Genomic DNA, 13,513 nt, shown 5'->3' with positions numbered 1-13,513 from the left:
ACCAAATCAAGATTGTTGGTGATGTTCACGGAGCAGCTGCAAATGGTAGAGTGTTGCCTCTTGGCCCGAGAATCGAGCATTGACTGATAGGATCGCATCATAATGCAGGCTTCGGATGACAAGCAACATCCTACTGCAGTGGATGAAATAAGCCTGCCATCCCTAGAAGCCTTCAGCGGAAGATTGCAGAGTAACTCCATGAAAGGTTCATCGATATCTCTGAGGAGGATTCAAGGGATATCCCAGTGTACATACACAAACCGTGCTGCATCCTCCCTCCCACCCCCCGCAACTGTACAAGGCAATGAAAAACAGATAGCAACTCTACCCCTTTTTGTTGTACTGCTACCTCTTCTAGTAGCAGTAAATTAATGAAAAGTCAGTAGCTGTGTCCTGCTAAGTTAGGGGCACCATCCCTGTAATGGGAAATAAATTTACACACTTACCCAAGGTTCCTTTCCCTGCATTGGGTTCACCCATGCTCGACTGCCAGGACTGACTGGACAATGGTGGAGACAAAAATAGGTCCTGATTCACGGCATAGCTGTGACAACACAGTCACAGATCTCCCATCCTCCTCCTCCTCCTCACAATTCACATCAGGGGCTTGTGACTCTAGCTCCTCGGAGGTATCCACAGTGGTCTGCAGAGTGGTGGTGGGGTATCCGCCAAGGATGGCATGCAGCTCTTAGTTAAAGCAGTGATCTGAGGCTCAGCACTGATTCAATTGTTGGCCTCCCTGACCTTCTGGTGTTCCTATCACTGTAAAAATCTGCAGGGCTAGAACCTGGGACCCAGGGCCACTTATGCCTCCATATCGCCCTCTTAGAGGCTTAGGCTCGGCATCCTTGAGAAGACCTTGCAAACCTAGGCTTGGCAGGAAGTACCACCCCACAGGGCGTGAGTGGCAGCCCCTCACAGCCCACTGACTGGCAGATAAACTAGGATGCCATGATGAGGAGCTGTCTGAGCAACAACACAGACTGCCTGCCTGCTTCTGCTCCACGCACTGCTAACAATAGGCCCTAGATGCCAGCTTCCGGCCTTGGTTCATCCTTGACCTTGCTCTCCAGTTGTTGTCTGTAACCTGGTGCCTGACCCCAATCTCCTTGTAACCTGACTCTGCCTGCCTCCTGATACCTAACTCTCGGTTTTCTCTCTGGCCTGTCTCAGACTCTAACCTCCTGGTAACCTGATCTTGCCTACCTCCTGATGCCTGACTCTCAGCCTGCTCTCTGGCTTCCTGGTGTCTGACCTGGCCTGACTCCTGCTCTGACCACTAGGTCAGACCCTTCATGTCCCAGGTGTGATAGTCACAGTTCCTTCACTTTCATGCAGCACTGCAGCTGATCCCTGTCACACCCCTTCTCTTACATCCCCTGTGCAATCTATTTGTAGATGTCCACCTTTCAATGACTGGTCCATAGCTGTGTTTGCACAGCCTCTTCTCCCCACAGGCCCAGGAGATCCAATATCTTCTTATCTACTTTAGGCCAGAGCACATCTGGAGCATGTAGCTTACATGGACAGTTGGGTAGTTGCTAGGGTTGCCAACTTTGGTTGGACAAATTTCTGAAGATTTCATCACATGAAATAATCTTTAATTAAAGATTAATCTTTAATTCCTGGAGACTCCAGGACAATCCTGGAGGGTTGGCAACCCTAGTAGTTGCACACAATGCTGGAGAGCTGCTAGGTGTGCTGACCAAGATGGACAATCAGGAAAAGGCATTTCAAAAATTTACAGGGTTTTAAGAGTGGGGGAGGGTCTCCTGATTTCCATGACCCCTGGGGAGTCACAGACCTGAAGAAGAGCTCTATGTGGTTCAAAACTTGTCTCTTTCACCAACAGAGGTTGGTCCAATAAAAGATGTTACCTCACCCACTTTGTCTCTCTAATACCCTGGGACCAACACAGCAAACAAAAAGCAACAATGACATTTGTGTGAGAAGAATCAGCTTAACAATATTCAATACTTAACTCCACTGCATTAACAGATGTCATTGGTTCAGATTATCCAGAGTTTAGTATATAGAAGTTGCACTAGGTTGTGTTCCTTATCTCATTAATGAAAATCTTGCAAGTACTTTTATTGTATGAGCCTGAGTGGAGCAAGGATACAATTTATAAAACAGTATCTATGAATGTGAAGCTGTTGTAGTATTCTGTGGATCTCAAAATTACTCTCTTCCTATTCACTGTTCAACAAGACCTCCGATAAACCTCCACAGTGGCAAAGCTATTAGTTAAAGGAAATGTGAACTTCCACATCATAAGGTAGGGTGGAAAGGTAATCATGAAACATAATTTATACAAAGATTAATTGTTACTGTAAGACAGGTAAAGCAAAAATCAATCAAGAGAGATCTACTGGACAGTATTAGATTTTTATTTACAGATGTTTCTTTGAAAGAATGATATCAAGCAAACTTTAAAAGATAAAGCTTCCCTAGGAAAAAAGTCATCCTAAGCCATGTGTCCTTAAAAGTTTAATTTACATTTCTTGGATATTAGTGCTAACAACCTTTAGTAGTGAAACCATATTTCTATTTCACTAGATACTAGAATTTCAGAAACATGATTGTCTTACCTATGGTAAATGCAAGCACTTTATTAAAGAACAAGACTTGTGTGTTTAACCCATTCATCTAAGTCATTTCTAATTTTTTTAAAAAGAGTCTTCTTCCTTGCATTCTTTAGCTGGATTAGTGAAAGCAAACATGAATAATAGCAGAACACAATTACTGCAGGTTTGAAACACAGCTGGAAGCAGCCAAAAGCAACACAAAAGGAACAAGTACAGATCAAATTTCTGAAAAAAAAATTCTAACCAAAGTTGAAAAGCTAACAGTCTTTACCTGGGTCAGATTTTACCACCATAACAGAAAAATTAGTAAAACAAATTAAACTTGTACACCTGTACTTTAGTATAGTAACAACTGAAACCAAGAGTTATTTATTTTTAAATTAAAAATATTTACAATTAAGTGTTACCTGCCATTTTGTAATGAAACTCTAATGAGATCTTGATAAAGCTGGTTTTTAAGGTGGTAAATCAGTTATCTAGCTTCGCAGGGAGAAATTGCTATTCTTTTTTGGTCAATTGGTAAATCCATTTTGCCTCCTCGTGTTTTAAAAAGCATAGGCTAAATTCATGCCTAATAAAACTCCATTATGTCTTAATGGTGTGTGTATATTGTAAAAGTTACTTAATTCAGAAGAACCAATGAATTTCACAAGATTTGTTATTCATTTAGGGACAGATATCGCCATTGGTAAAATCCTAACTTTATTGAGGTCAATGTCAAAATTCTCATTGATGTCTTTGGGCCAAGGTTTCACCTCATGAGTTGTGATTTCAACAGGACAACTGACAGAATACGGCCTTTGATTTGGTTGATCTGTCTCCATAATCCCACTGTTGGGGCCCAGCATTATTTTTTCTTAAGAGAAAAGCTTGCAACGACTAGTCAAATAATTATACTGACTCTTTCATTAAAAGATAATTGGAATAAAGAAGGCATGAGAAACTAACACATATTTGGCACTGCTTTTAATTAATCTTTCTACTGTTGCACTTATTTTTCCATTGCTATTGCCAGGAAGGCATGAAAATGGCGAATGCAATTCTGTGTTGTATTGTACAAGAGATTTAAGGCTGAAAGGCAACAAAGCTGCTGGTGTTTGTCATTGTAGTCTCAAACATATCGTAAAACTCTTAATTGCAATACTGCTCAAGCTACTATATTCTACATTGACACAGAGTTCCACTCTCATGGAGGAGTTAGCAAGATTGGGGCATATGACTGCAGTTTAATTTTTTAAAAGGCTCTAACTGGAGAAAAGTAATAATCCCTAATAATAATTATGTGCAATATACAATGTATTAATATGCACTAGCCAACATTGCCAAAGTTAGGCACCCAAAATCCATATTTAGATAGCTAATAGGTGGCTTGAATTTCGGTTGGAATTGTAGGTGGCTCAGCACCTCTGAAGTTCTAGTGACCTCTCTAGTTGCTTATAGATGGGATTGGGTGCCTAAAGTTAGGCAGCCATTTTTGAAAATGTTAGCCAATGTACAGTGAATGGACCATTACTTCAAGATTTTTGAGCAATGCATAAACTGAGGGGTTTAAACAGTAGAAACAATTACCGATCAGCTCAACGATATTTTCCAGTGTCAGAGTGATTTATTTATATGGGTTCTTATTCCATGAGACAGATTCTTCTTAAAAGAGAACAGTGGGAGGCTTAATGATTGTGGATAGCTTTGCTAATGGTTAATGGGTCTATCTAAACTAAGTTTCTCTATCCAATTTTTAGAATGGAAATCATTGTTTTGGAGAATGAAGCTGCACTGAAGGAAAACCCACACAGTATGAACATTTATTCTATCCAACATATTTCATTAGTCTACAAAGTTTTCATTACAAGTCTCCTCCAGTTTTTCATTTTTATTTATTTTTAGTTCTTACTCTCATCATGATATGTACTTCTCTAAATGCAACACAAGTTGTGTTGATTTAATTATTTTATCCTCTTTCTAATGTATTGTAGCTAGGGGCTGAACCTCTTAATCAGTGAAATTTAATATTAAAGAAAAATAGAGCTTCTCATAATTACCAAGTACAGTTATACAGGGACTATACCACAATTTTGAATCCCTAGGATTTCCGGATTCCAAACCACAACAGTTTCAGCTTTCAAATCATAATATTGTTTTGTTATGTTGGAATATTTTGGATGTTGTTCCAGTTCACTATTACAGAGCTTTAATAAGAACAGGAGGATGGAGGGGGAAGAGAAAAGGGCTTTGTCAGTCAGCACCATACTTCTAGATGATAAACAGTGACATCTGTGTTTAAAACCAGCCATTTACAACATGTATTAAGTGCTCAAATGTGACAGAGTGACACACCCACATATTTAAAATATCCTTTTTTTTATCGTTTCACTTTTACTCTCTCTGCTTGCAGTCATATCACCTCGGATTGACATCTGTTAGATCAACTTGGAAATTACCAGTACTGATCAGGAATGTTTTGATTAAACAGCTTTCATTGGAAAATGCTGATTCATCAAAAAAGTTATCAGGTCCAGAATGGAATTTCTGGCCAAAATGAGAGAGAGACTGACGCACCCAATAGTTTGCTTCTATCAGCTCTAAGATCTGCCACAGATGGCAGGGTTTGCCAGGTTCCCATCCAATACCTGGAAAGGGAGGTACAGGGCCAGTGATTTGCAGCCAGATTACAGTCCCTTTATGCCGCTTTAGAGGTGCAAAGGGGCTGGATCTCAGAAGATAATTTGTCTTTATAAATGGCACAATCTGTAAAAGCTTCCATTAAAGAAGGCTTATCTCTGTTCACATATGGTAAAATAACTGACTAGCATTTACAGGTTGTTAAATCAAGATTTCAATCAGGTAATCATTCAAAGGCTGAAACACAAAAACCTGAAAATATCACAGATATGACTATCGAAGGATAAACTAAAGGCCATCATACTACCTGTGCTTTTTAGACTCATGAATGGTACTCTGAAAGTCAAGAGGGAATAGCAAGGAGGTATCCCTGATCAGCATTCCTCTTAAAGCAAACCACTAAGAGCTCAGCTTTTCTTCAGTTCATCTGAGATAGGGAATTAAGACATCAATGCAGAACCTAGCCATTATAGTAATTTGGGTAAAGGGCTAAAATGATCTTGGCAGTCTTTTTCAATATTTGCCAAGAATAAGATCAAAAGGAATATGAATGATGTGGCTGCGTGATACCAAGGTGACTAGATAACACAACACAGTGGGAGATGAAAGTTGTATACATTTTCAACAGGAATATAGAGTTTCTCTCTCCTTATTTGTAGCAACCTACTGTTTACAGTATCAAAGTGAGACCTCTAGGAGCAAAATAACAAGACTTCTCAGTTTCTGTATCAACTGTTCTGTGCAATGCAATTACCCTGGCACTGCAGCTGATACACTTGGCTGATGTGCTTCTCACCACATTGCAACCTGTCTACAGTATCTTGCATGACATACAGGGGAAAACTAAGCATTGAAAGCTGCTTGCTTTTTCCTATCAGATTTGGTTAAGTAATCTAAAATAATAACCCCGTAGAGTGGCAATAGCCCGCTTTTAAGGTTTTCCCCATACATATCTAAAGCTCCCAACATTTTCCTTTCTTTTGTTTTTTAAATCTTATGCAAATTGTAAAGAGTAACTCAAATTCATGAAATGATGTGCTGCTTGTAATCAATAACATTTGGACAACTCATCATATTCACAGTAGTAACTTCTTGTTGGCAGTATAGATGTTCCCATTCCTCCTCAGGAAGCTCCTACCACTTGCCTACTATTCTACCCTTCCATCCTTTATTTATTTATTTATTTATAAATAATGATTCCTACTGATTCCAGCCCCAGCAGTACTAAGGGGATGCCACTAGCGAGGAGGCACTAAGAACAACCACACTTTGACCATGTCCTTAGGACTGCCTCTGCACAGGGGCTTTATTAACGTCACATCAGCACTTACCATTGCTGTGCAGTTCTTTAGTGTGCTACAAACTACTGTCATTTCTAGACCATTCCCCAAACCCTTTATGACCAACCTTTGAATTTGTGAAAACAAATGAGTACCTGTCTTGCAGCTGGGGATTCCCAAATGCCACAATTTATTTACTGCTCTTAAACATGGAACAGTGTTGGTGAAGCCATACAAAATGGTATGGGTCACGAGCATTAGGAAGGCATGTACCTGCAGGAATCTGGAGCTTTGTGAAATTTATGAACCCATTTCCTGTAAATAAGGGTCCACATCCCACCCCTCCTGGGTGGAGTTTTTTTTTCTCTAAAATGGGTTTCCTAGCCAAAGCGAAGCCTGTGCAATTTGTTACAGTTAGAAGGCCAAGCACTAAAAACAAGGCTAGTTTGTGTCCTATATAAAACAATATGCAACATAAAATAAAAATAAAAAAAGTGTATGGAGATATACCTGTCTCATAAAACTGGAAGGGACCCTGGAAGGTCATTGAGTCCAGACCCCTACCTTCACTAGCAGGACCAAATACTGATTTTGCCCCAGATGGCCCCCCTCAAGGATTGAGCTCACAATCCTGGGTTTAGCAGGCTAATGCTCAAACCACTGAGCTATCCCTCCCTGCCATGCTCAAACCCAGAGCGCTTCAGTTCCCAGCAAACCACCTAGCCATTAGGTTTATACTATATTATCCATTTTTCCCATTGGTATCTCTATTGTCCTTTCTATTTTATATTATAGCAGTCATTCTGCCCATCACTGCTCCATTTATACTCTGTTTTTCATTGGATGATTTTCCTTTCTGCCTTTACACTCCTGAGTTGAATGCAAGCCTAATAATTTTCACCTTCCAATATAAATTTCAAAGCCAAGATATTCATACAAGATGAATTTTCCTATTCCAAACAAACCTTTTCTGATTATAACCTTGCCCCCTGCTTGAAGTGTTTACAGCACTTATCTTCAAAGAATTCTACAAAAATAATCAATCCTTACAATGCACAGTTGACACGAGTATTATCCCTATTTTAAAAAAGAAACAACTTGCCTGAGGTCTCAGAAGGGAATCCTTGTTAGAGCCCTTAAGAGTTCTATTTCATAGATTTGAAGGCCAGAAGGGACCTCGGTGACTACCTAAACCAACCTCCTGTGTGACACAGGCAATAGGGCTTCCTTCAATTAATTCTTGTTTGAACTCTTGGTAAATTGTTCCAATGGTTAATTACCCTCTCTATTAAAAAACGGCACCTTATTTCTTGAATGAATTTTTCCAGCTTCAGCTTCCAGCCATTGGATCTTATAGATTGAATCATCCTCCATTATCAGACTTCTGTTCCCCATGTAGGCAGTGTTAGACTGTGGTCAAATCACTCCTTAGCCTTCTCTTTTTTAAGCTAAGTAGACAAGATTCAAGGAACTCATTACTATAAATCATATTTTCCAATTCTTTAATCATTATTGTGGCTCTCTCTCTTCCTATTTAATCCAAGGGCTCGTCTACACTTATCTTTAGATTGGCACTGCTGCAATCGATGCAGCGAGTGTAGATTTAGCGGGTCTGGAGAAGACATGCTGAATCGATAGGAGAGCACTCTCCCATCATTTGTGTACTCCACCTCCCTGTGAAACGTAAGGGAAGTCAATGGGAGACGCTCTCCCGTTGACACAGCACAGTGTAGTCACCGCGGTAAGGGCATCTAAGTATGTCAACTTCAGTTATGTTATTCACATAACGATTTACCACAGTAGTGTAGACCAACCCCAAGTAACAGAGGATTCTTGACTTACAGTCCTCAGCACATAGAACTAGGGAGCCCCTTTAGTCTATTTAATAAATACTGATATTATTACTTTATTTGTGGTGTACAGTATGCAATGGTAAGGCTTCTCTCCATAGACTCCATTTTAGGGGTAGAATGGGCCCTCGGGTCAGTCTGTAGAGAAGTCCCTTTGAGCTAATTCAGGATGGCTGTTGATAAAGAGGAGGCACACGCACTCTGCTCTCTTATGGAGACTTCATTTTTCATCAAATCTAAAATATCAATCAGCAGTGTAGTTGCTAGGGCACTAGACTGGAATTTTGAAAATCTGAGTTTAGCCACAAATGTGTAAAGTGACCTTGGGCAAGTCACTTCACCTCTGTGTCTGTTTCTTCTTCTTCCCTTTCTTTTTGTCTGTCCTATAGACTAAGTTCTTTGGGACAGGGACTGTTTATCTCTTACTATGTGGGGTCTCTATGTGCTACTGTAACACAAATAATAAGGTAACTGAATTGAAAGTATATATTTCCTCGGTGGAAATGTCTATGGAAAAACAATTATACTGTATAATGCACCCAGAAGAGTACCACACCACTTTATTACCATATGAAAAGATTGTCCGCATGGCACAATTCATTTAGAAAAGAAAGTGAATGTTATTGATAAAGCCATCCACTCCTCCTATAAACAATCACGCTACTTCCAGTATGACAAGACCCATCCATGACACAACACATCAAGGTTGATAAAGCCATTAGGTCCTTCTGGCTATGGCTACTGCTTCCAAGATGTACAGAGGCCGGGGTTTATGCATCTATTTTTTGCTGCCCTATTTCTCTCTTATTTTTAAATTCTTTATTGACTTCATCTCACCTTAGGCTCAAAAGATATAATACAAGATTACTTTCCAGGTGGTTTCCCTGAGCTCTACTAATTAGTTGAATTCTTTCTTTGAAGCACATACAAGCCATCAGTTAAGCCATCAGTTGAATGAAAAACACCAGGCTAATTTATGTCAGTTTTATGATGCTGTTTATTACTTTCCATATTATCTCATTTAGAGATGAGGATTACTGTGCACTTACAGGTAATCCATTTGGATCCTTGTTAAACCAAATCAAGGTACGTCAAGGTTGCATGACTTTAATTAACCATTTTGGTTCTGATGTATGGGAACGCATGTGTTTTAGGGAAATGACAGCAAATAACAAAACTAACATGTCTTTATTCAACAAGTTCACTTGCAGTGATTGCATTTGCACCTCAGACACTTTAATACAGAAATGAAAGTTAGGACCTAGTCCTTGAGTGGGAATCAAAGCATGCTCAAGAATGCATTTCTCAAGAGGCATTCAGAGCTCTGCAGAATCAGGGGCATAGTCTGCAGCTATCACAAGCTATTCAATTCAGTGGGATAAATATTCTTCTCTGATGACAAAAAATCATTTTGTATGCACAATACTGTTTGCCCATATCAGGCACATTTTATTTTGAATGCCTCTTTCAAATCTAATGCAAGGAAAGGATGGTAGAAGTCTCATTACTGCCTGAGCAATTTTGATTTTTTCAATAGTCTAAGCTGACATTGTAGGCTTTCAAGCAGTACAACAAATAGTGGATCCAGATGTTGACACATGTACGTTGAAGCAACTTTTGCCAGTTCCCAAGAACATTTTTATGCACATAGATCATACATGACCTCCCATGTTGCTCACTAGGCAGTATTATTGCTTCACAAACATTATGGGATGTATGAGTCAAGCACCAGACACATCTGCTTAGTTCATACCCCAGATCACAGAAGAGTCAGACGCTGAGAAAGATAGCCTTACAGCTACTTCTGTGAGAAGGCAGCTTCCATGCAAATCCCTAGAAAGCTAAAGTTTGATTTTGCAGAGAAGCAAATAAACAAAAATCTAGCATATATTTACAGTACAATGTTCTGAAAAATAATGAGCAACTTGAAAAGAAAAAAGAAAAAATACTCTGAGTAATAAAATCCCCTTCTCTCTCCCTCCCGGCATGGAAGAAATGCAACAGCCATTGAGTTATTCCCTACCTACAGTACTTCTTTCAGAAAAAATGTAGTAGTTTTTCCTTTGATTCTTAGGATGGATAAATTATTCATGGAGTTCATCAGAAAGCCCTCCCAGCACCAATTCAGCTATGCAAGCAAACATGTTGTGACTGTTCAAAATTGCTGAACAGTTTTTACTGTGGACACTAAAAAAGTGAGCCAAAAAACCCCAGTCCCCTTCAATCATCTCATAAAAAGGGTCAGAGAACAACTGCCTTGAAAAATCCAAACCAAGTCTAACACACATTCCTCACATTTGCAGCATTCCAGACACAATTAGAAGGAGAATAGAGAAGAGAACTGACCAAGTGCAGTATAAACAGCAATTACCAAAACGACAGCCAAGTTTATATCCCACGAATACATGTTTCCTTAAGTGACAGGGTAATGATAAATAAGGCTATGCCAACTAAACAAATCCATGTGAGGCAAACAAGTTCTTTCATGAGCCATGTTATCTCTATTAGAATGTTAAGAGGAGCAAGAGATTCCCTGAGCCTGAGGTCATCTGCAAGCTAAGGGAAGATAGTCATCATGGGAATAACACCTTTTTATCATCAGTTTCCAGCCAGAGAGTTTTATTCAGAATAGCCATTAAAAAAAAACCCAAAAATCAAGACCCCGTTGATCAAGGAAGGGGAAAAAAATATTCTACAAGAATATAGATAAATGTTATGCTTAGTCTGAAAGCAGATCAAAGAATAGCAACAATCCTGTTTACACTCAAAAAGAATTTGCAAGACCCTATGAAGGGAATGTTTCAAAATAGGTTGAGAGGATCCTTTAAAGTATTTGATGTCTGTGTAAAATTACTTTTGCAATGGGCTAAAGTTGCTACCTGGCATTGTAAAAAGAGTGCTAATGCTAGCCACAAGTTTGATGTCAAAAGTCCCTTCCCTTCACATCAGGAGCTGGAAACTCCACTAGAAACTCTGGGTTTACACTATCAGTCAGAGTATTCATAGCAAATGTGTATCCAAGAACTCCTTATGATTTCCTCCAATGTATTCATGAAAATATTTCATTGACTAATTATTGGCCTGTAATTAATGAGCTATTTGTTGCAAGTATTCAGGGTCCAAAATTCTAACTCTCTGGATTGCTTATTAACCTGGGCCAATTCAAACAAAATGTGCTTTAATACAGCCAAATGCAACGTTATGCATTTAGGAACAAGAAATGCAGAGTGTACCTACAGAATGGGGGACTATAATCTGAAAAAGCAGCAACTCTGAAGAGGACCTAGGGGTCAGAGTCGGGAGCAAGCACTGGAACCTCAACAGAAGGTCCTGCCGCTGCCCCATGGTCCTGCCGCTGCTTCTGCTCTCCCCACTGAGGCCCTGCCCCTAGCCAGGCTGGAAGCCGGAGCTGAGCAGGAGTAATTGCCACCCAGGGAGCCTGGGCCACCATGGGGAGCCCCAGACCCTCCACCTGCCCTGGGCAGGGGGGCTGCGGTGCCCAAGAGCAGCCTCAGCCCATGTCCCCACTCCCCGGGACACACCGCCCAGGGCAGGTGGAAGGTCTGGGGCTCCCCACAGTGGCTCCCTGGGCAGCTCTTACCACGGCCTAGCTCCAACTTCTGGCCTGTCCAGGGGGTGGGGACTTGGGGAGAAGAGGAGGAGCAGGGGCAAAGCCACAGAGAGGGGTGGGGCCTCTTGGTCGGAGGGGGTGGGCGCTAATGCAATCCTTGGGTATATGAATAGAGGAGTAGAGAGTTGATTTTACCTCTGTATGCAGTGAGACTTGTACTGGAATACTGCATATAGTTCTGGTGTCCACATTTTGAAAAAGGATATTGAAAAACTGAACAAGGTACAGAACAGAGCAACAAAATGATTCAAGGGCTAGTGAAGATGCTTTAGACTAGAGAGAATCAAAGAACTCAGTCTGTTTAGTTTATCACAAGGAAGGTAGAAGTGATTTGGTTATACTGTATGAGCATCTTCATAGGAACTAAAAGGGATCTTTTTTCTGGTTGCAAACCTAAAAGCATAAAAGAACCAATGGCTAGAAGCAGAAGCCAGGCAAATTCAGAATTAGAATTAAGGCACATGTTTTTAACAGTGGGGACAATTCATCATTGGAACAAACTACGAAGGGAACTGGTAGATTCTCTCTCTCTTCCCCAAACCAAAGAGAAGTAGCTCATTCACTGCAAATCTAACTCAACAAGCTTAGCAAAAAATAAAGACATAAATCAACTGTGAACCCTGTGGCTCAGAACCTAAATTTTCAAGACACTCCTAAGATGGTAACATGAAAATCAATTTCCTCAAGAATGTACTTCTCAGTAAGGACTATTTCAATGCCAAATTTCAACTTTCCAACCTCACTGGTTTTGGCTGTGGTGCTATTAAAACAAAAAAAGTAGCAAAAAAATAATAATTTAAGAATGGGAAAAAATATTTCCCTGATTCACCAAAGGGCTGAATAGTTTTTAAAAATAATCATCTTTAAGAAACAAAGCCTAGAACATTATAAACTAAAAAGTGAATGTTTCAGAAAGTTACTAAAAACGGAGCTTAAGAGTATTAATGTAATAAAGTCTGGAACTACTTAAAAGAAAATCTATATGTTACAATTACACTTTTAAGTGTAATTCTAAAAAAGACCTTCAGTTGGGTGAGGCCCCAGAAGCAGTACAAGGGGTGAGATTCTCACCCCCACTCTGACACCTTTATGCTGGGTAAAAGGGCCAGAGCAGAGTAAAAAGCCCCAATCTGGCTATGGAAGATAGCCTGCATCTGTCTTCCAAGGACCCCATCACAAGCCCTGGGGTGTGGGGGGTTGCCATGGGTGGGGATCAGGGCCGGCTCCAGGGTTTTGGCCACCCCAAGCAGCCAAAAAAAAAAAAGCCGCGATCGTGATCTGCGGCGGCAATTCAGCGGGAGGTCCTTTGCTCCGAGCGGGAGTGAGGGACCGTCCGCCGAATTGCCGCCGAATAGCTGGACCTGCCGCCCCTCTCCGGAGCGGCCGCCCCAAGCACCTGCTTGCCAGGCTGGTGCCTGGAGCCGGCCCTGGTGGGGATGCACTGCAGAAATTCCTTGCAGAACTACGGCCAATTGGGCAGCAGGGTGATGCTGCCAACAGGCCGTGCATAGCTGTATAAATTACATCAGGGACAACTCCAGGATT

The sequence above is a fragment of the Emys orbicularis genome, chromosome 1, assembly GCF_028017835.1.
Source record: "Emys orbicularis isolate rEmyOrb1 chromosome 1, rEmyOrb1.hap1, whole genome shotgun sequence".
In the NCBI taxonomy this organism is placed as follows: Eukaryota; Metazoa; Chordata; order Testudines; family Emydidae; genus Emys; species Emys orbicularis.
This window is presented reverse-complemented; position numbering follows the sequence as displayed.